Genomic DNA, 23,089 nt, shown 5'->3' with positions numbered 1-23,089 from the left:
GACAAAAAATAGGGGTAGCATAGAGAAACAATCAAGAGATCATTTTGATAGGTACAAATGCCATAATGAAGAGAAAATACAAGCAGCTATGTTTTTATTATTTTATGGTGAATAAATATTCCAAAAGAATTGAACATGTCAATGTTGAGGAGGATTTAACATGAAAGAATGGATTCAAAACTTTGTCTTACACTATCAATGAAAACCACTCAAACTTACCAATAGAGCAAGGGACCATTGAGAATGTAGAAGCAATTTTGAGTTTCATCTTAGAAGTCTAAATCACACAAAATTAAAACATCTTTTAGTGCCTTGCAATAAAATAACCATATACTTTATTGAAGCAACATCTGAAAGAAGAATATAATATAAGCTTAAAATAGATTCACAGATTAACTAACAAAACCCCAATGTTGACCAATAACAAAGTTCCATCTTGTGACACAAGTGTATCCTTGCAAACTATATGAAACTATGCAACTGATCACAAGGCTCGACTAGTAGATGAAAACTAATGTTCTAGAAGTAACTTTAAATCTCATCTTGGTAGTTTAAATTGTAGCAAAACTAAAAGACATTTTAGTACCCAAAAAATAGAACATAGGTTACCCAATTGAAGAAACATTTAGAGGAAGAATTGAAGACAAACTTAGAATAGATTGGATAACGAACTAGAAAAATTGCAATCTCAACAAGGAATTGAGTTCCACATTGCAAAATGAGTTTATCCCTATATGGTATATGAACTATGCAACTAATCACAAACCTCAAAATGTAGTTAGAAATAATTATCCTAAATGAACTCTTTCAAATGATTTAGATTTATGGGCCAAAATTAGATTGGAGGGATCTTTTTTGAAACCTAGTATAAGAATTTAAATGTTTTATATAAATTAGATTCATTCCTTACAATCTAGACTAGGAATGGTATGCCTATATCTAAAATAATTTAGATTAATAATTGAATATTTTAAAATTTAGAATTATTTTGTGAAATTCAGACTAATATATATGCATCATTGCTTACAAAATAATAATTGTTCATTTTTTTAATTGCACTGATATCCAAAAGATGTTTTGCATTCAAAACTACCAATAATTTGATTTCAAATTTGTAAAAACAAGAGCTGTATTCGAGTCGCTGCCTTTCATGAACAATGAAAAATAAATTATGAAAGAAAAGTAATTACTCAAAATAGGAGAATGTTTTGATTTGATTAACAACGAAGAGAAGCCTACTAGATTGTCCATTATCTAGTTTGTTATATGTAATTTAGATAATTTGTATACAGTCAAATTTTCCTCAAAATCTAGGTGAAGAGTAAGCTTTCTAGTATGCATAGTAGACATAGGATCATTGATTAGTGCATTATCAAGAAACATGTACAAAGCCATTAGAGAAATATATTTTGATTCAGGGTATTGAAAATGGAATTTGTATATTACACTTGGTCATCCACCAAAAAGATACTTATGTTCCAACTTATAGAAACTTTTCTCCATGGAATGAATATGTAAAAATAGTTTTCTCTAAAGATAACTAATTTAATTAACTATTTCACTTATTTGTAATCAAGTTACCATTTTCCTTGTTCATACGTCATATAAGGAAAAACTTCTCTCACTTCTGAGATGAAGAAGTTTCTCTCAAGTTTTTTTTTTTTTTCATCTTGAAATAGATATAGAATATTTTTATATAGAAAAATTAGATTTCAGAATAGGTATCCTGTATATTATATTATTAATTGAAAGGTTGTAGTATCTATGATTTGATACAAATTACCTACATAACGAAAAATGTGCTTATATTTTGGTTGTCAAAAACAAAACAACTGCCCTGAGGATGAGACCATAATGATAAATGGGTGCCACATACCATCCTACTGAAAATAGATTTTTGTCAACACATCTATTTACAATTATTCAATAACCATTCCCCTCTGTTTTTTGTGCTCTTGGCATAATCTATTGTTGTCAATGATACGCACAACTCAGAGGAATATCTATGGTGCAAGAGACTCGCGGATAGATAAAACAACTCACTAACCTGGAAAAACCAATATTAGTTCTTTATTCTCCAGGCATAATGCAATTTGATCATGTGGCTAGAAATTGTGGATCGTTAGATCATGACAATTATCATATTTCTTCCTCTTTGCAAATCCTAAACGCTCTTAATATGGAACTTTTTATAACTGAGAGTCAAGATGATCTAGAAATTGAGCATGATGAGAAAGGATTTGTAGATGGGGACGATATGAGTGCAGTGGTAAGAAATATAAGAAGAATAATCAGGGTTTCGTGCCCTCGCATTGCAGGCAGTGCCAGAGTCTCATCAGTTCCATAAAGAATAGTGGGTTAGTGGAATATATTAAATGTGATGTCAACTAAAACCAAAAAATCAGTCTTCTTGGAGCTTGATGGAAATGTCAACTGAAAATCATAGAATGCTCTTCACTATTTAAAAAAGTAAAAGAAGAAAAATATATAGAATTTGAATACTATTTTTTTTTGATGACAGATCATTGATTGTGATCTAAAGTGTCATTGTTTAAGCCAAAGTCTTATTCTTCCACCGGTGATAGATCATCGAGTGTCATTAAAAACATCAGCTAAAAAATACAGTTTAAAACCAGGTGCTTATTCTTCTTTTGACGGTAGATCAATGATTGTGATCCAACATGGAAACCGATTAATAGTCACATATTAAACCAAAACCTTATTCTTCTTCTAATGCTAAATCATCGAGTGTAATGGAAAACATCATCTGAAAAACATGCATACCTTAAATGAGAGGCTTATTCTTTATCTTCTGATCATTGATTCCAGGTGCAAACATCCACTTAAAAACATACACCATTAAACCAAAAGGTAAAAGTAAGTCTTCGCTAGTCATAGATTACTGAATATAATTGAAAAATCAAGTAAAAACATACATGGTTAGTCCGTGTTGTGGGAAACATCAGCTGAAAACCAAAGACATTTAAACTAAAAGCTTATTCTTCCTTTGATAATACAATAAAGAGCGTGGGTGGAAACATAAAAAACATACATTGTTAAACCAAAAAGTAATTCTTCCTAAGTGATTACTAAGTATACTAGTGAATTGATTAAAAACATAGATAGTTTATTTCAAAAATTTATTCTTATGATGATATTTATCAATCTTTATCAATCTTTGAAGATATATCAGGAGTGCTATCTAAAGCCTTGCCTGAAAAATATGTACCATTCAAATTAGAATCTTATTTTTTTCAAGATATAGAACAATGTACAATTCAAATTAGAATCTTATTTTTTTCAAGATATAGAACAATTATTGTCATTGTAAAAATTAAAAAATATTTATAATTTAAATCTTCTTTCAATAATAGATCATTGAATTTTATAGGGAAATTACATGAAAAATACATGCATTTTAAGAAAAAAAACTTATTATACTGATTGTAGCTCATGAAAGCTAAATGCTGTTTAAAAAAAAAGAATTATTCTTCTTATTATAAATCATGCATAAGAATTAAAATTTCATTAAAAAAATATAGAATTTAAATCAAAACCTTATTCTTTATTTTATAATAGAACATTGAATATTGTCAATTAAAAAATATACACATTTTAAATTAGAATCTTATTCTTCATCTAATAATATATCATTGAATATAACTGGAAACTCTTTGAACCAAAAAGCTTTTATTCTTCTCATAATAGATCATCATGTTTGATGGAAAAAAATCAACGAAACCATGCTACTTAGTGAACTGTGGAAATTTGTAATTTTGGATATTGTAGATTTCAGAATATATGGAGTTCAATATCATGGATAAAACTAAACAATATCGTATCTTTATGAAACTCTTAAATTCTATGGAAGTAATTATCACCCACATAAATCCTCACTTTATTGATTTGTAGAAGGAATGCGGTTAGGTTAGGCAACCTCAGTGTTCTTATTATATTGAGAGTAAGTTATAGGTCTGCAAACACTGAGAACTGGACATTTCTTTCTAGGTTAATGTCACATGAAAGATTACAGAAGCTTGCTATACATTACAGTTAACATTGAAAATATAAATTACTTTTAGAGAAGTAAGGCCTCCATAGTATCCATAGTGTCAGACATTGTAGACTACATTGAATCTCTGTAGCGCCAGTTAGCCCTTTATTCTTCTCAAAATGCTGATCCCAAAATGTCTGTTAATGAAGACAACATAATTCCTCTATTAAGAGATGAATCCACAAAAGAAGTGGAATTTCCTTCTTCAAACATTGGCAGATTTGATTCAATGCCATCTTCAAACAGAAAATCCATTGACAAAAAATTGTTTCTGACCTTGCACAATCATTTCTGATATAACATAGTTTACTCTATGTGTGGATGTTATCTATTGTTAAGCCAATCTTAAATTGAACTCAACTCTAGAGCTAATTGAAGAATGCAATTTAGCTTAAAAAATCAGTCATGAAATCTTACATGGAGGTGCTTGCTGTAGATTGAGATGCTACAATTAGAGGACAAAGGAAAAGATCCAGAAAATTTTGGGGATGGATTTGGAGAAAATGTTTCAATAAAATATAGGCTCTAAATTATGGTGCATTAAGTGTGTTAACTGCTTTTGTGCTTCCAACTTCTATTTGTCTATGTGTATACCAAATATGGAGGCACAAATTATCCATGTGAATTATCTCAATGTCATGTGAGACAACATGCAATATTTATAGATTTCTTTGATTGATAAAATAAAAAGACCACAGGCAGAAATAACTTCTACCAAACAGAAATTAAAAGTAACCTAACAAATATATACTTAATATAATTAAATGAACAAGATCTTAGGATAAATGTTTTTCATGTACAATATTGGAAGCAGATTAATTAGAAAGAAGAACTTGAAAACTATAGTCTCCTACCTAAAGACGGAGACTAATAATTGCAAGAGTAGATAGCTTTAGATATAATAGCTCTAAAATAACTTCAAATAAATACTTTCCAACACATTAAGGGTCATTTTTGGCCCATTATCTGAAAATTATCTAGATAAATATTGAAGGGAGAGCAAGAACGATAAGATCTGTAGACTATGTGAAGATTTTATATAGTTTAACCTTCTACGGGAATATTGTGACTAGATGATACTATTGTAACAAGAAATATAAATTAAAAAAATAGTAGGGAATAATTATGATACTTGAAAGTTGAAAGATCAATGAGCTATATAAATGCATGGTTTTTTAAGAGTTGAGAATTAATGCGATTTGAACAACATAGACAATACAAACACTATATTAGAAAAAATATTTTCATTAAAAATTTGCAAAAAGAGGGGTAAAAATTTATTAAGACAGAAAGGAATACAACAAGGAGAGCTCAACAAGGAGCTCGATGCTGAGCAACAAGATCATCAAATTCTTGCACCATCTCAAAGGACAGTTGCCCCCTATCCCTAATATTCCAACCCGGATCATGACTAGAAGCCCATTTGGCTAAACAATCAACAGTTCTATTCCATTCACGAGGAATATACATGAACCTAATGAACTGAAAAGAGGAAGAGAAGAAAAGAATCTGCTTAACAACAGTGGCCAGCTGCCAACTAACATCCTCAAGCTCTTGCGAAGAAAGCATGTTCACCACCACCTGGGAATCCGACTCACAAATAATCTTACTCCATCCCTGCAAGCAACACTGTTCCACAACATATAAAATAGCCTGAGCTTCCATGAGATTTTTAGTATAATCACCCTTATGAACTGAGAAGAAAAATTTAACATCCCCAGAACTACAACGAGCCACTCCGCCAATACCAGCCGGACCAGGATTCCCACGGGAAGAACCATCAGTGTTAATTTTTAGAACTCCACAGGGAGGAGGAGTTCAGTGCCCATCCCGGTTAACCCAACCCTTCCTCTGATGGTGAAGCTGCCTGGACATAGAAGGAAACCTATGAGCTACAACCCCATCCTCCAAATGAAAATTGAGGCGATTATAGATAGCAAGATCAACCGGATCCATACCCCCATCAAGCTCACACTTCACAAGAATAGTTTCCTGAAGAGAATGTGATATTTTCACCAAAGATGCAAAACACCAAGCCGAACATCTTGGAATATGCGACGATTCCTCTCCAACCAGATATGCCAAAGCATGAAAGATGGGCCAGCAATCCAAGCAGCATGGAGAGAAGAAGACTTGGAGGGAGTACTACCCAAGCGGGCCCAGAACTCAAGCAAAGAGGAAGCATGCCGACAAGAGCAACCCCAAGCGCTTCACCAAAGGTGCCATATCTGAGTAGAATAGGAGCAATGGAAGAACAGATGGGAGACAGACTCCTCACCATTACCACACAAAACACAATAAGAGGGGCCCTGAAATCCACATTTACAAAGATTATCCCAAGTAAGACAACGGTTGTGAGCCACTAGCCACATGAAAAAATTGCACTTGGACCAAGAAACTTTATTCCAAACTTGCTTCCACCAAGGGACCTCAGCATCCCCAAATAATTGTCTAGTTATCTCCTGATACCCAGCAGAGACATGATATTTACCAGACAAGGTACCGCCCCAAGCCAAAACATCTGGACCAAGCAAAGAAGAACACTCTCTAGAGGCCAAAATTTGAGAAAGCTCCTGACGATCCATGTCTGTACCTCTAGGAGGCCAATCAGAGGAATGCTTCCATTTGTAACCAACAACAGGTCCCAATTGATAAGGAGTCTTGTAATGAGCCACTTTATCCCATCCAGCGGCAAGAAAAGAGTCACAAAGAGGCTGAAGATGAGGGTATATGGATAAAATGGAAGGGAATCCATCCCAAGCATCAGACCAAAACAAAGCCTGAGAACCTCCTTTACATATCCAGAACAGACCCCTCTTCACCAACATCGCACCTGTCTTCAAAGTATGCCAAACTATTGAGCCACGACCTTCAAGAGGAAGTGCAGAAACAGAGCAAGGATCAACACCATGAAAATATTTATGAGTGATAATACAAGCCCAAAGTTGATGTTGTCCAAAGCACCATCGCCAATAAAGTTTAGCAGCCAAAGCTTGACTACTCAATAGAGCAGATCAAAGACCAAGACCACCCTCCTTTTTAGGCCTACAAACAGTTGCCCAATTAACCAAGCTCCATTTAGTACTACGCAAATTACCACTCCAAAGGAATTGTCGAGAAAGAGCATCAAATTCCTTGAGAAAGTAAATAGGTGCAGCATGAACCATGCTTCTATAAGTAGGAAGAGCTTGGATAACAGCTTGAAGAAGAGTAACCCGGGCAGCAGTAGAAAGCCATCTATGAGTCCAATGATTTACCTTATCCTGAAGCTTGGTAATCAAATTTTGCCAGAAGAGACGTGGCTGCCTGGAAACAGCAATAGAAATTCCAAGATAAGTCAAAGGAAGTGAACCTATCTGAAACCGTAGGATACCAACAATCCTGTGCTGAATAGAAGCAGGAGTGTTAAAAAAGTAAATGAAAGATTTGTGCTCATTAACTTTCTGGCATGAAGCTGCGAAATAAACGTCCAAAGCATGTCGAAAGGCTTCAGCAAAGTTATTAGTTGTAACATTAAAAATAAAGATATATACTTCAAAAAGAAAATGATTTTCACATTCCAATGAATATTAAATATATATGTTTTTAATTATTAATAAATAATTTTTTTTAAAAATCAAGAATAAAATAAAATACAATTAAGTTACAAATTTAACTTTGATGAATCTTAATTAAAAGATAATTAATTGATAACCATTTTCCCTACAAAATAGAAAATTCCTTGAAATTCTTTAAAGTTTTATAATAAAAAAATTAAATAAGAACAAAAATATTATAATAAAGAAAAAGGGTTTGATTCATAAGCTTAGAAAAAACTTATTTGGCCTGAAACCTGTTCATTATATTAGAAAATATAAAAATCAAACTCAATAAGATCAACATATATTTTGATTTAGTATCAAACTGAAATAAGAAAAATGTATGTTTGATGTTATTTTCTAAATAGAAAACAAGTACACTTCATTGGAAAATGAAAATGGATTGAACACACTCAAGAGCCGACAACAGAAATTACATTGTAAACAAAACAAAAATAAATAAATATTAATTATTACTAAAAGATGAATTGAATTCTAACTATTTTCTAAACCTGAAAGTCAGGTTCTATATGTATAAAAATTATATATAAACATAAACATAAACTTATCATATACAAAAACTAAGGTTGTAGAGAACTATAAACATGCATATCATGACTAATGCACTTGTCTAATGAAAAAAATCTGAAACTAATTCTCTTACCATATCTTAATTTTTTATTTTCATTTTTTATTGATCAATCACAAAACCAAACAATTCAATCCTCTTTATCTATCACCTTTAGATAAGTACAAGTACACAGCTGTAGCTTTCAAGTCCAGCTCCCTTTGTGGACCCATTAATTTTTTTTTCTCTTACTCTTTTCACAGCCTAATCTTATTTAATCCAATTTGAAGGGCAATGAAAATATAAATCTCCAGCATCAGAGACAACTCAAACAATGGAAAATAAAAAAGCAAACCAAAACTAAAAACGAAGCGTATGGTGTCCCCTTCCATTCTTTTTTTCATTTTTCTTCAAAGGCATGTACCCATCGCTTTAATTGACTTCTTTTATTTCGTCTGCAACAATCATACCAACTTCTCCCCTCTAATTCGTCTAACTAAAGAACAGAAAAATGATAGAAAAAGTAGTCACAACTAAATATAATTTAATGATTGATCTAACTTTGTTTTATTTCCATTTTGAACATAGACATGCATAATTAAAATTCTTCAACCTTTTGGAGTCCCACACTATAGTATATAGTCTCATGAAAATATTGGGAGGAAAATGAATTCTTGGATGCAAAATGTGGGATTACTTCAATCTCATGGAACATACAAAATAATTAGCAAAGATCCAACACAAAGATATCAAAATTGCATGGACCTCAATGAATAACATTACTACATGAACATGATCACCTATACCAATCAACTATTATTTATTAGTCCTTTACAAAATGAGATCATGGCATAATTGATGGTTGTACTCATAGGGCATGATATGATATCTTAAATATAGAGAATAGTTTATCAATAATGGTTCCTCTTAGCAATTTTTTGTGTTACCAAACAAAATGAGTACATGAAGAATAATACAAAAACCTCTTGGAAGAAGTGAGTTGTTGTACATTATAGTTGTCTTTATAGGGAGAAGGTGAAAAATAGTCAAGATGAGGGATTCCTCATCCTTTTAAAGGCATGTGGTAGGTTTTCACTTCTAAGGAGTAGAACCATGGATATAAAGAGAAGAGTTAAGTATTGGTCCAACCATGAAAGGAGTGTAGAGTAAGGAACACATGAGAGATTCAAGGTTGAGGAATGAATTTTTTTTAGGGATTGAGGTCTTTAATGAATCACAAAGTGATAATTAGGCAATTTGAAGTGAACTTGAGTGGAGATAGGGAGCAATTTTTTTGAAGAAATGCATATAAAAGAATAGGTGTGTGCATAATAGATCCCCTTAATGAAGAAAGTTTCAAATAGAATATGGACTCTAGGCCTTAGGGTTGGAAAGTAATTGGGGAGAAGGCTCAAGATAGAGGGTAATGTAAGGATTAAGTCTCAAATAGAACATGAGATTAAGGATATGACTAAAGAAGTATAATGAATAGTGAGATTGAAATAAATGAGGTTGTAAGGATGAAGCATCAAGATAAACATGGACCTTAAAACTAGGATCTAAGGCTTGAATTCTACCCAAAAGTTTATAGCCAAAGGGGAAGAGAATCAAAGGAGAGGAACGAGGACTAGTAGGACCAATAAGTTTAGAGGCATCATGAGGATCTTGTAACCTGGTTCCAATATATTAGATACCTTAAATAACCTATGATGTGAGAAACAAGAAAGAGAGGGAAGAAGGGGAAGTAGATGCTCATGAAATCAAAACTTGGAGCTTTGGTCTTAGGTCCCAAATAAGATCCATAGCTTGGGCCAGAACAATGATCCCAAATAACCAAGGAAGCTCAACTACAACTAAAATTGTAATGGTTTACATCAACCATAAAATACATGTTCTTACAAAAGTATACTAATGTCATTGACAACAACATATCTATTGAGCATCCTTAGGTAAAAGTTAATTTAGGGGGTCTAATGAAGTTGCACAACAAATATATGCATTTGGAAGTTTTCAAATTGAGTATGAACATTAAAGCACTAGTTTTGAGCACATGTCATCTTGACTTTGTAATGAGAATCCAAATCTTTGAAAGAATATCATAAAGAGACACAAAAAGGGACACTAATGCACTAAATCATGATCACATATGGATTGCAATGGCATGAACAATATGAAATTTTAAAGAAAAAACATGTCATGAAGTAAAAACATAATATTGTACATATAAGGTAGAGTATTATTACTCACATAAAGTAATGCACTAGCTTTGAATTCTATCCATGAAGCTTTATTGAACTACTTAAAAATATTTAAGATGGTATATATCATTAGGGTAAGTGCACTGAGATGGTGATAAAACAGGGGTGTATAAGTGACTACTTTTTTTCCTTCTAAAATTGGATAAATCTAAACATTGAAGAGAAATTCGAGTCACATACTCACAATTAGAAGATGTGCAAAGAATAATAATTGTAATACTTTGAATCTAGTTTCTAAACTACTAAAAATAATTAAAAATGGATAAGATTGAGAGGATCAACTTTGTTGTGCATAAAAAATATTCCTAATTTTTTGAAAAAATTAACATATGTCTAGCATGTGCTTTACAAAAGAAATCTAGTTAGATTCAATATTTTGAAAAACACTTAAATATAATGATAAGTAAGAGTGAGATATATAAGTAAAAATTATTTATTATAAGAAATTTTTTTTTTTTTAAAAATTAATTTGAAAAAAATGGTGAGCTCTGTAATGTTAGCAAATTCTGCGAAAGCACAAAATACCTCAAAATCTTACTTTACAAAAATGAAATATGCAGAACAAGGCATTCTTCCAACATCTAACCAGTTCTCCATTCTTCAAACAATTAAAGAAGATATTTGACTAGGCAAAGGGAACCGTAGGACTACAACTTGGATGGCTTCAAACATATATCTATTATTGTCAAATAAGATAAAGCAACAAGTTTTTTTGTTGTTGTCAGAACCAATTTTTTTTAGCATGCCACGATCAAAATGGATGGATAATGGTTTTAGGGAAAAATAATCAAACATGAAGGATTTCTGCAAAGATATCTAATCCTAGTTATCCCCTACCTAAAGAGATCTCTAAGCTTAACAAGATCTTGCTTGGAAAAATCCCATTGAGACAAATCTCAAAACCTAACCATCATAGTATTAACAATTATATTCCTCCTCATTGAAGATCAGAGGCCCTCTCTTCTGAATCCTTATTTCCTCTTAAGAAGTCCGACTCTTCCTCTTGCAACCTATCATCCAAGAAAACTAATGTTAATTCCAATCATGACATAAAAAATGACATTAATAAAGTCTTAATTGATGAAGATATTCTTATAAATAGCAATAAAGCTAGTGAAGAACAATGGTCAGATTGCCTAGAATGGGTATTGTTTGCATTCTAGAATGGTCTGGCCTCAAAAAACTCTAGTATGATCATATGGATGGAAGTATTTTGTGGCTCCCAGTTAAGTATCTCCAATTTCTCTAATCAAGTGTTTTACATACATTGCAAAAATTAATCTATTAAGGAGGACTTTCTTTTTACATCTTTTTGTTTTTTCAAAAGGATATGCAATAAAATTCATGAATTGGGAACCTAAATTTAATGAATCTTAGCAAATAATTTACTAGGCCCAACCTACGCATCAATTGATTATGTCCCTCTAGAATTAGTTCACATCGACATTATTAAATGTATTGGATCCTCTATTGGTGAACTCATAGGGATAGAAGTAAATTTCTACAAGTATAATAACATTAAAATGCTCATCAATGTAAAATTAGGTCTCTTGGAATTTAAACCCATTAAAATAATAGCCAATCGATCTATTTACGAATTAAATGTTTTAAGATATGAAGGTCAAATTAGAGATATTATTAAAATAGATGCTCACCAAACCACTAATCATAAACATTTAGCTCTTAATTCATTCTTGAGAGAGATTTTCTCAAAGATTCATATTATAAATTATAATTCTCAAAGAAAATATAGACAAGAACTTATGGATCAACCAAACTCAAAAAGAATAACCTCTAAAGTTACATAGGAGTATGATACCAACAAGGAAATGGAAGGAGATTTTTTTGTCAGCAATTTAAGTTTCCAAACCTCTCCTTTAATCCAAGAGAATCCACCAAATAATAATCTTACATTAAGGTCACATATAGTTCATGTATTTGTTGTAAAGGATCCAAACAAGCTTTCCAATATTAAAGAAAATATACATATTATGCAATAGTGTGAGTATTACGCCAAACATAATTTATTCATTGAAGACATCAAAAGTAATTTGACCTTATATAGAAAGCTCACCCATGACATACTATTAATACCAAATGACATCATTGATCAAATCATTCTATGGGAAGAGGCCCATAAGGAGCACAACATAGACAATAAATCAAAGAGCACAAAGCCAGACAACAAGGAATTGAATCTACAAAGACTACAAAGATGATTCAAGAAGGGGAGCTAGAGGACAATAATCAAATTTTAGAGTATAACAAAGAAACCCAAGATCAAACAAATATTTTAAATTCATAAACTAATGAAGATATCAATGAATAGATTAGGGGTGAAAGAACATTAGGAACCAAAAATATCAATGAAGAAATAAATATAATGAAATATAATACAACTAAGTAACTTTTGACAAAGGAGATGATACAATTGCAACTCCTACCAGAACAAGGGCATACACTATCTTTCATTCAGAGGTACCTACAAAAACATGACACATCACTTTAAAAAAAAATAGCTAAAGAAACAAGGAAGAAGTCCTATAAATTCTAACAAACACCTCAAGATGGAAAAGATCCATTTGAAATAGATAATAATGAAAAAGATCACGATGAAAGGAAAGAAAAAAAGTCTAATGGTATCCTTTGGAAGTATAATCATATATTACAACAAATAGATAAGTAACATCAACATAACATAATACAACTTCTAGAATGGACAACAAAATGTGTAATGTCCCTTATCCTAAAGATCAAATTCAATAAATGATAACATAATAATAGATATAATATTAAAATAATTAAATAATTAATAAATGATAAATAATATAATCCTATTAGAATCACAACTCACGTTATACCCTCTATTATATGATAAATATTTAATGATAATCTATTATAAAGACAATAATCATTAACATAATTATTAAAATATAATTGTTATAAGACTACCCATATAATGAACCATATATAATGGTATAATTCAATAACATAAATAAATAATAAAATATTACTATTAAATTTAATGAATAATAATAATTAGTGTCATAATACATAAACATAATAATAATATTATGAATATATTAGAATATTCATATGAATATTATATATCTTCACATAATATAATTAAATATAAAACATAACATAATCAGTAGCCAATACACATATATCAACATCTCTATAATTATAAATTAAACCAATGCAAAACAACAGAGCCAATAGTCATGTCTTTCCTCCCATAGGTATCACCTATACATGGAACGAGTGATCGATTAAGAAGGGTATAGAGAGAAAAATTAAAACATATAGGTAGCAAGGAGATGATTCCTATTAAAATTTTTAGGAATACACAACAACTCACATGTTTAGTAAGATCATTTATTCATAAATAGAAAAAGATTTTTAGTTTGTAGGAAAACACACCCAATCTCCAGCTTTGGGTAGAGGAATAAGTATGAGAGTCATATGACAAAGAGAAAAGAGGTGAACCAAGAGAGTTGGGGGAGAAACACCAAATAGACATAGTCATATATTTTCTTATTTTTACTACCTATATCCCTAGAGGAGTCACTCAAAATCATATGTCAAAGAATGAATAATTGCCCAATATATAGAACCATGCTCGGCACCAACCAACTGCTAAGTAGAAAGGTGGTGAAACCCATACATATATGAAGTCAGAAGGAGATATGGGTGCCAAAAAAAATTAGATTAGAAGTATTATGCAACTTTAAAGCAAACCAATATGTAGTTATACCATTATCAATTCATTCCATTAAATTATAAAAAAAAATCTTGGTCAAATTCAAAACAAATGTTTAGATCAGATTGAAGACTAGCTTGATAGTCATCATTATCAAGGAGAATCATATTATAAAGAACTGATATCTCTTGGCATAACCAATCTAATATATACTTTAAAGAAATTGATTTTCAAACCATACTACATTTTGAATCATAAAATATAGAAAAAATAGTAAGCAATTTCTTAATGGGACGTTATAGTAGTATTGGAGATTTTATATTTAATAGTTGTATTCCATAATCCCATGAGGGGACATTACAAAATATGAATTCCAAAGAATTATAGGAAGAATCTGGGTGAAAGGAAGTCTTAACCACAATTAGTATGAAATTGTGAATAAACACAATTCAAAAAGGTAAAAAGAATAGACTTCGATGGATAAACCAAACTTAAGTGACAAGATCTTCACATAAATAAGAGAAGAAGAGGAAAACATTGAAGATGGACTATTGGAACACAATTTAAATAATGCTAATGAAAATATTGATTCATTAGGATTATCATGCAATATGAAAGGTATAGAAGCTCCCCACTGTGAAAAAGAAGAAGAAGAAAAGAAGTAGGAAAACACTAGCTAAATTGAGAATAATGACTAATAAGGAAGGAAATCAAAAAAAGATTCATGAGATTCTAAAAAACGGGAAGGGCAAGAGCCTTTCCTTAGGGAAATGAGGCTGACAACACAGAATGTTAGGGGTTAAATGCCCCTAACAAAAAATTCTTACTAAAGCATAATCCAACTTTTTTGAATAAGAATTTATCTTAACACAAGAAACAAAACTAAGTAAGTCAAAAGGAGATAAGTTAAGTAAGAATCTTGGGGTAGTGAAATCCGATCTAATACAATCTAAGGGTATTTTAGGTGGTATTGATATTATCTGGGATCCTAGAAAACTAGAATTCAGAAAATTAACAACATACAAAAATCAGATGAGTGGGAGAATTCAAAGCTACAAAGAAGATCTACAATTTATTCTAATCAATGTATATGGGCCCACACATACAAACATTAAGAAAGCCTTATGGAATGAAATAATTATCTTCATAAATAGATCTATCCTTTAGGTCTCTTTTGGATATGTGAGGACTTTAATGCTATTTTAAATGTAGAATTTTTTTTTGGAGGATCTCAAGTAATTGCCCAAGTCATAACAAATTTTAGAAACTAGTTCATAAAAGACAATTTAATTGATTATGTCCCAACAAATGGTCTAGATACTTAGTTTAATAGAAGGAAGGACTTCTATAAAATAGTGGAAAGACTTGAAAGATTTATCTTTAAATGGGATCTTAGAGATTTACATCACTTTGTTCAATCTTTAATTCTTCCAAATGTAGGATTAGATCATTATCCAGTTAGATTAGAAATATCAGTGCCACATAAACCTTTTAGAAATCCATTTAAATGCGAAAAAATGTGGTACCAAGATGAAACGTTGATGGCACACATAAAGAAATGGTGGTTAGAGGAGAAATTTGAAGGATCCAAAATATTTTCTTTTGTCTCTAAAATAAAGATATTAAAAGAAAACATCCTAAAATGGAACGAAAATCACTTTAACAATATGTTCAAAGTAAAACTAGAAACAAAAGAAGAATTAAAAAACTTAATAAAAAAATCATGAAAGAAGGAATGGATAATAAAAAAATTATTAAAGAAAAAGAATTTTTATCAAACAAGAATCTATATTAGCCAAAGAAGAAATCTTTTGGAAACAGAGACTAAGGGAAACATGGTAAAAAAATGGAGATCACAATACATAATTATTTTATAACAATACTATTAATAATAAGAATGTTAATAGAATTTCAAAAACCAAAGACGGACATGTAAATGTTATAGAAAACCCAAAACAAATAGCAAAAATATTTGTAGATTATTATACCAATATTCTCAATAACTATGAAAATTCAAACTTAAGAGCACAAAGTGCTATGATAAATGAAATTCCAAAATGAATAACTAATGAAGACAACAAATTCCTAAATAGAGTTTTCTCCAAAGAAGAAACCAAAACAACTCTTTTCAATCTTAGCCCAGATAAGTCCCCAAGTCTGGATGGGTTTCAAGCCTTTTTATTTAAAAAATGTTGGGATAATTTAGGAGATTATCAATGGAAAGAAATTGAAGCCACACGAAACTATGGGTCGTTGCTAACAGAAATCAACAACACATTCTTATCTCTTATATCTAAAAAAACTAATCATGAAGAACTCAATCACTATTGCCCAATAGCTCTATGCAACACGATTTATAAAATTCTAACTAAACCTATGGAAAATAGACTCAAAAGAATATTGCCTAAACTCATCTCAGAAGATAAAATCAAATTCATGTCCAATAGATCTATTATAGATGGTATTATCATTATTCAGGAAGTAATTCACTCTTCCCAAATAAATTAAAAAGCATGCACGCTCATGAAATTAGACATTAAAAATATATATGATAAAGTAGATTGGAGATTCTTGTGTAAGACCCTTGAAGCCTTTGGTTTCTCACATCAATGGGTAAATCTTATCCACAACTGTATTACCACCCCGAAAATCTCTTTACCCATCAATGGAACTTCCTAAGTATTCTTTAACATATCAAGAGGAATATGACAAGGGACCCAATTTCACCCTTCCTATTCACCATAATGGCAAAAGGCTTCAGAAGAAGCATTAAGAAGGCTTAGGATGAGTCCCTCATCAAAAGAAGCTATAGCTGTGGAAGGTATATCTAGAATTACCCATCACTAGTTTGTCAATAATACCATTCTCCTAGGAGAAAGCACAATGGAAGAAGCCTGTAATTTCAAATGCATCATTACAACATATTTGGAATCCTCTAGTAAAAAAGTTAATGAAGAAAAATCTAATTTTTTCCCCCTAAATACCTCACTAATTTTAGAAAATACAATATGCCAATACATGGGATTTAAGAAAGGTTCTTTTCCTTGCAAATATTTAGGTGTATAACTTAAAAAAGGTAATAGGGAGACTAAGTCTTGGCAACTTATTCTAGAGAAATTAGATTTTAAAAATAGAGAATTGGAAAGGTAGATCGTTAACTAAGGTAGGAAGAGAAACCAAATTACAAATAGTATTATCAGTTATTCCAACTTATCAAATGTATTGTCTTACTCTACCTAAAGGGGTGAAGAATAAATTAGAAAAAAAATGAGAAAATTCTTCTCGGATGGGATAGAGGACAAGAAAAAATAAGTTCTTATCAAATGAGACAATATATGTAGACCAAAAGAAGTAGGAGGTTTAGGTATAAAGAATTTAAGTTCGCAAAATGAAGCTTGGGGCATTGGGGGCAAAACTAGTATGGAGAATATTTCATGAGAAATATAGTAAATGGGCACAAATTCTATATCAAAAATATCTATCTTTGTTTGATTGGATTTACTTATTGCAAATAACAATCCTCCAAAGGGATCTAGAACCTAAAATTTATGATGCAATGTTGAACCCTTATTAGTAATAATCTTACATGGGATATAGGTGATGGGAGAAATGCTCTATTTTGTGAAGACTCTTGGATGACCTCCTAGCCCTTGCTAACCTAATTATCCATTTGAGTATTAAGAATACATTGACCAATCTATGGGGTAACTTGGTCTATGAATACCAAACAATCTCCACATCAGAACAATCAACAAAATGTACATGGAAATCAATTTCAGACACAAATTTTTCAGTTGATGAAAAACAACATTATGAACTCTTTATTAATCAAAGAATAACAAACCATAAAGATAGAAAGGACAAACTTATATGGGGAGCCTCCAAGGATAGGAAATAAAAAGTCAAAAAAGGGTATGAGATAATTACTAGATTACAAAGGTGGGATGCAATAAAAATCCCTTTAACTCTATGTTGGGATCCAACATGCCTACCAAAAGTAAGCATCTTTTTATGGGCAACCATCTAGAATAGGATCCTAACAATAGAAAAATATTTGAAAATGGATTTTGAAGTACCCTCAAGATGTCCATTATGTAAAAAGAACTCTAAGATAACATAAAAACTATTATTTAATTGCCCCTTCACCAAAAAATGTTGTCTTTGGCTATGTAACTAACTTAATGGGCAAATGGTTCTCCCAAATAATCTTTGGGACCATCTCAAAGGCTGGCCTAAAAATGGATTCTCAAAAATTTACAAAAGTCTTTGGAAGATTACCTTGTCAATCTTACTATGGTAGATTTGGAAGGAGAGAAATTGTAGAATATTCATTAATGAGGAATTGTCAATGTCTTCTTTTTTGAACAAAGTAGAAGCAAGCATCATAGAAAATATAAACAATGAACTTAGGAATTTAGTTAAAGAAGACATTGACATAATCTCATTAATCCCCCCATGCTATATCCTAAAGTTGAGAAGAAGGCAAGAGGAAATTGAAAATGGAATCCACCACCTAGTGGTTGGGCTAAATTTAACTTTGATGGTGCTTCAAGAGGTAACCCAACATTGCATCATCCATATAGAAAATGGAGAATGGATAGCCAAGAGAGATAAATTATTAGGTGTGGTTTTTAATAATGTAGTTGAATTAGAAGCTTTAATTAATGGATTGAATCTTAGCTTACTACTAGGGATTAAAAACTTAGTCATAGAAGGAGATTCACAAATTAAATTAAAGAAGTATAAAAAAATGAAGGCCTCCTAACTGGCAGCTCAATTCAAAATTAGAACTGCTAACTAGAAACTCAAATCAAAATTAAAATATTCTCTAACATTAATGGACAAACTAAAAGAAGTATGCACATGACATATTTCTAGAGAAGGGAATGGAGAAGTTGATTGTCTATCAAATTCAGAGGAAGATGGTGAAGAAATTCCCCTTAAAAAATATCAAATTATTCTAATTTAACATAATAAGTTAAGTTTAATCCTTTCATTGGATGGATTGTAATCCATTTACTATATGAATTTACTTATATAGATTTATGAAGGACTCCAATAGGCATCGATGGAACCTTCTTGTTAGTTACCTCATCACCTATAATTGGATAGATTCGTGAAAGATTCTTATGCAACCCATCTTAGCCTAGAGCAATGTCAACTCCCATTAAACTCAAGGGTCTTGCAATCTAGGTAGCATTCAATTGCCCTATAAAAGGACAAACGCTTAGGAGTATTCTTCTCTCTACCCACTTCTTAGCAGTTAGAGTAGTTCAAATAATTTTGGGGCAAGAATTTATTAATAATGGGGAAAGATATAGAGTAAACTACGACATTCCAACAATGTTTATTGTTTGAACCTTGTAAGTGGATCCAAACAAAGTCACCATTAAACTCTTATGCATAAGTATATTTGAAGAAACATATATTCAAGATCTCAAACTACTAATATCTAACATTAGGGAAGCTTTTACAATTCCCAAATTGAGGTTTTATCAACAACTAAGGATAGAAAATAGGGAGGTCCCCACATATCCAATTTTGACAATTGAAGACTTGATTGGACTCCAATCCTTTGAAGGAACTTAGATTTGCTCTTCCACTTTCTTCATGTCCACTCTCCTCCTTTGCCAAACTAGATTGATATTTTCATAGTAGAAGATTGAATTGAGGTTTGGGAATGAGAATTTGATGCAATCCAAGAGGAAGCATTCAAAGATATGTCAATGATAACATCTCAATAGAATTGAAGTCTATATGATTAGTGGATGATTGTAATTGAAATTTGTTTCTAATAAATTAGATTTATTTTGGACCCCCTCTGAAGAACAATCATAAAGACACATGGCTTAGAAATTAATTTACAATTTGTCCCACTATGCTTCATAAGGAATTAAAAGTATAATGTATAATGATTAAATTAAAAAATGAGAAATTATCACAAATTTAGGAAGGAATGATAATTTCTTGCATTACATTTTTAACATCTCATTATAAGGAATATCCTTATTCACATGATAAAATTCTAAACTACCCAACAATTCTCAAGTTTCAAAAATTTAAAGTAAGTGAATACTTGGCTTTAACACATACTATATGGACTAGCAGATGGAAATAAAGCCACATTAAATAAGGAGGCATTTCAAACGAGCAAGGGAATAATAATAATTATTGGGAAGAGTGATTTGTCAATTCTTAAAATATTTTCTAGCTTCACATCATAATTGTGAGTTCATATATTTATACTCGGCTTGAGTGAAGAAACTTAATCAAGGTTATATGGTATTTACTATCAATAGGTCTAGGATAGCTATAGTCATGGATACTCCTAATCATATGAAATTGGAAAAGAGAGAAATGTCATTTTAGGGGAAAGTTAGTGAGTCAAGGATTAGTAAAATGGTGAAATCCAAGAATGACCTAGTTTTCAAGGCAATAAATTGGGTAGTAGGGGAGGAATTTTCAGCCTTAATGGATAGATAGTAGAACAATACATATATAGTTGTTATGTTGTGGCTACCATGATGCGTGTAGATGAGGATAAAGCTTTTATTAGGGATTTTTGGATAAAGGTCTTCAAAAAATCCATTATTAAGCAACTAGATTTGGTCTTATAGAACATAGATGAAAACTTCTATATTCCCAAGTGCAACAAATTTGGAGCTCACAATTTCCCCATTTAGGTATACCCAATATTGGAAATCAAGAACCATAGGAGCTTTGCTAATAGAAAGGAGGAGATAATTAGAAATTAGATGTTCCTACTCACTATCACCTATACCCCCATTTGTGAAGACGTCAGGGGTTTGGAATGGAAGCTAGAGGAAGAAGGTTTTATGTAATGTTTAAGGTTCACTCACTAGTACATTATAGGTCAGATTATGACCTAAATTTTTAACCAACTTGGGTACAGAGTTGTTTAGAACCTTGTATTTTTTGGTTTTTATGCCTGTGTTGGTCAAAATTTTGACCAACTCAGGTTCCTAATCAAAAAAAGAAAATCATGATGTATCATTTCTTAGATTTCATGGCATTTTTTTTTGCAGCGAAATTTCATTCAATATAGCTGATTAGTTTAGATTGCCAACCACTAAGACTCATTGTGATATTCAAACTGCATCAAGATCTTAATCATACACGTTGTTACCAAGAGTTTGGGCTATCACAATCACATATTTGCTTTGAATTGGGATTGGTTAAGAGTATATCGCAACATTTACAACTTACTACATGGATGTATATCATTAGGAGACTTTTCATAATCCTAACACTCTGCCTGTATCGATTGTAACAACATACTAATGTATTGTTGATCTCAAACTTTTGCTCTCAATTTTGTGTTATCTCTGCATTATTGTGTTATTTCTAGTGCTTGGGACATTTCAAATAGAAGTAGCTCTTAGAGCTTCACATCGACTCCTATCCTTCTCTCACTAGTGTAGTTATTTCATTTTCTTTCTTTTGGAGGGGGTTCTTGTACCATGTCATTTTCTACTTTTTTGCTATTATAAAAGATTGTATGTTTGTCCATGGGTACTTCATTAGGCCTTTCAGTTGAGACCCATCCATGCATCCATCATTAGGGTTTTGAAATATCCATATTGATACCTGGTTTAAAATTTTGTAAACGGATTTTTGATTTCTACCTTATGTTTTTGCTCAGAACCCTAAATTATGGTTTTATTTTCTATGTGCAAAAGAAGTATTTGATAGCCATTTAATTTTATGGGGAGCTATTTCATGGTGATTTTATTTTTTTGCTGCCCACACAAAGCCCCAACTTGAGATTAGCAAAAAGGTGTTTATTTGCTATTTCATCATGCATCGTGGTAGCTTTGGAGGTGATGTTTTGAAGGGATCTCATGCTGAATGATAGGCCCAGCTGGGGAGTTTATCATTTATCTACTTTGTAGTGAGGATCAAAGAAAAGTTAGCTACCAAAGAATTGGAATTCATCATCAAGAGTGCGGGTGGAGGTATTTCTGTCACTTTCTTTTGTTTGTCCAATTTCCAAATTTTGTTTCTAGTAGTTTCTAGTATCATGATATTCTCTTGCATAATCTTTTCTTCATTCTAATTATATAAATGTTTGTGGAAAAAATACTCACATGGTTGACCACAAGAATGTTCTAGTATACATTGACTGGTTGGGCAATGATTAATTTATTCTAACAAATATTCTATCAGGTCTTGTGAATTTTTTAAATATCAATGTGTTAGATAACAATAAATTATTATTAATTTTTCTGATTCAAAATGAAATTGCATCGGTAATGTGAACTATGTGAGTGTTTCTCTATTGAGGTGGGTTGAATAGACCGTGAACCCCATAGGGCACTTGTGAAGGATGTTTTTAATCTAAATATATGGTCAATGATTTTGTGAATCGTGTGAATGTTTCTTTGTTGAGGTGGGTTGAATAGAATGTGAACCACATAGGGCACTTGTGAAAGAAGTTTGTTATCTAAATATATGGTCAATGGTTTTGAGGTCTGTGAGATCATTTAGAAAAACTTTCTTAGCTCCATTCATTAATCTCGTCCATCTTATGATTACTAATTTACCGCTTAGACTATCACACAAAATGAATGAACTCCAAAAACTAAGCTCCTATATATTTCAAACATATTAAACTTTTCAAAAGTGAAAATAGGTTAGTCTATTAAGAACTGGTTAAAACAAGTAGAAACATGGAATTAAACATACTAGAAAATAAGTCTTAAATGACTGAACTGCAACTCAACCTACTGAATGTGAGAGTTGAAAATCATTAAACACTCAACATTGTCCTACCCTTCTCTTGGTAACTCTAAGCCTTTTAGTATTGGTTCATAGAATGGAGTTGTTAAAATTTTAGTTTTCAATTATCTTATCCGTATTAGGTGTTTCTTCCTTGAACATGGAAAAAGTAAATTTCATTCAAATAAT

This window comes from Cupressus sempervirens, chromosome 9 (assembly GCF_028749045.1).
Source record: "Cupressus sempervirens isolate cs-2001-9-10 chromosome 9, ASM2874904v1, whole genome shotgun sequence".
In the NCBI taxonomy this organism is placed as follows: domain Eukaryota; kingdom Viridiplantae; phylum Streptophyta; class Pinopsida; order Cupressales; family Cupressaceae; genus Cupressus; species Cupressus sempervirens.
The sequence above is the reverse complement of the archived record's forward strand: the minus strand, read 5'-3'. Positions refer to the sequence as shown.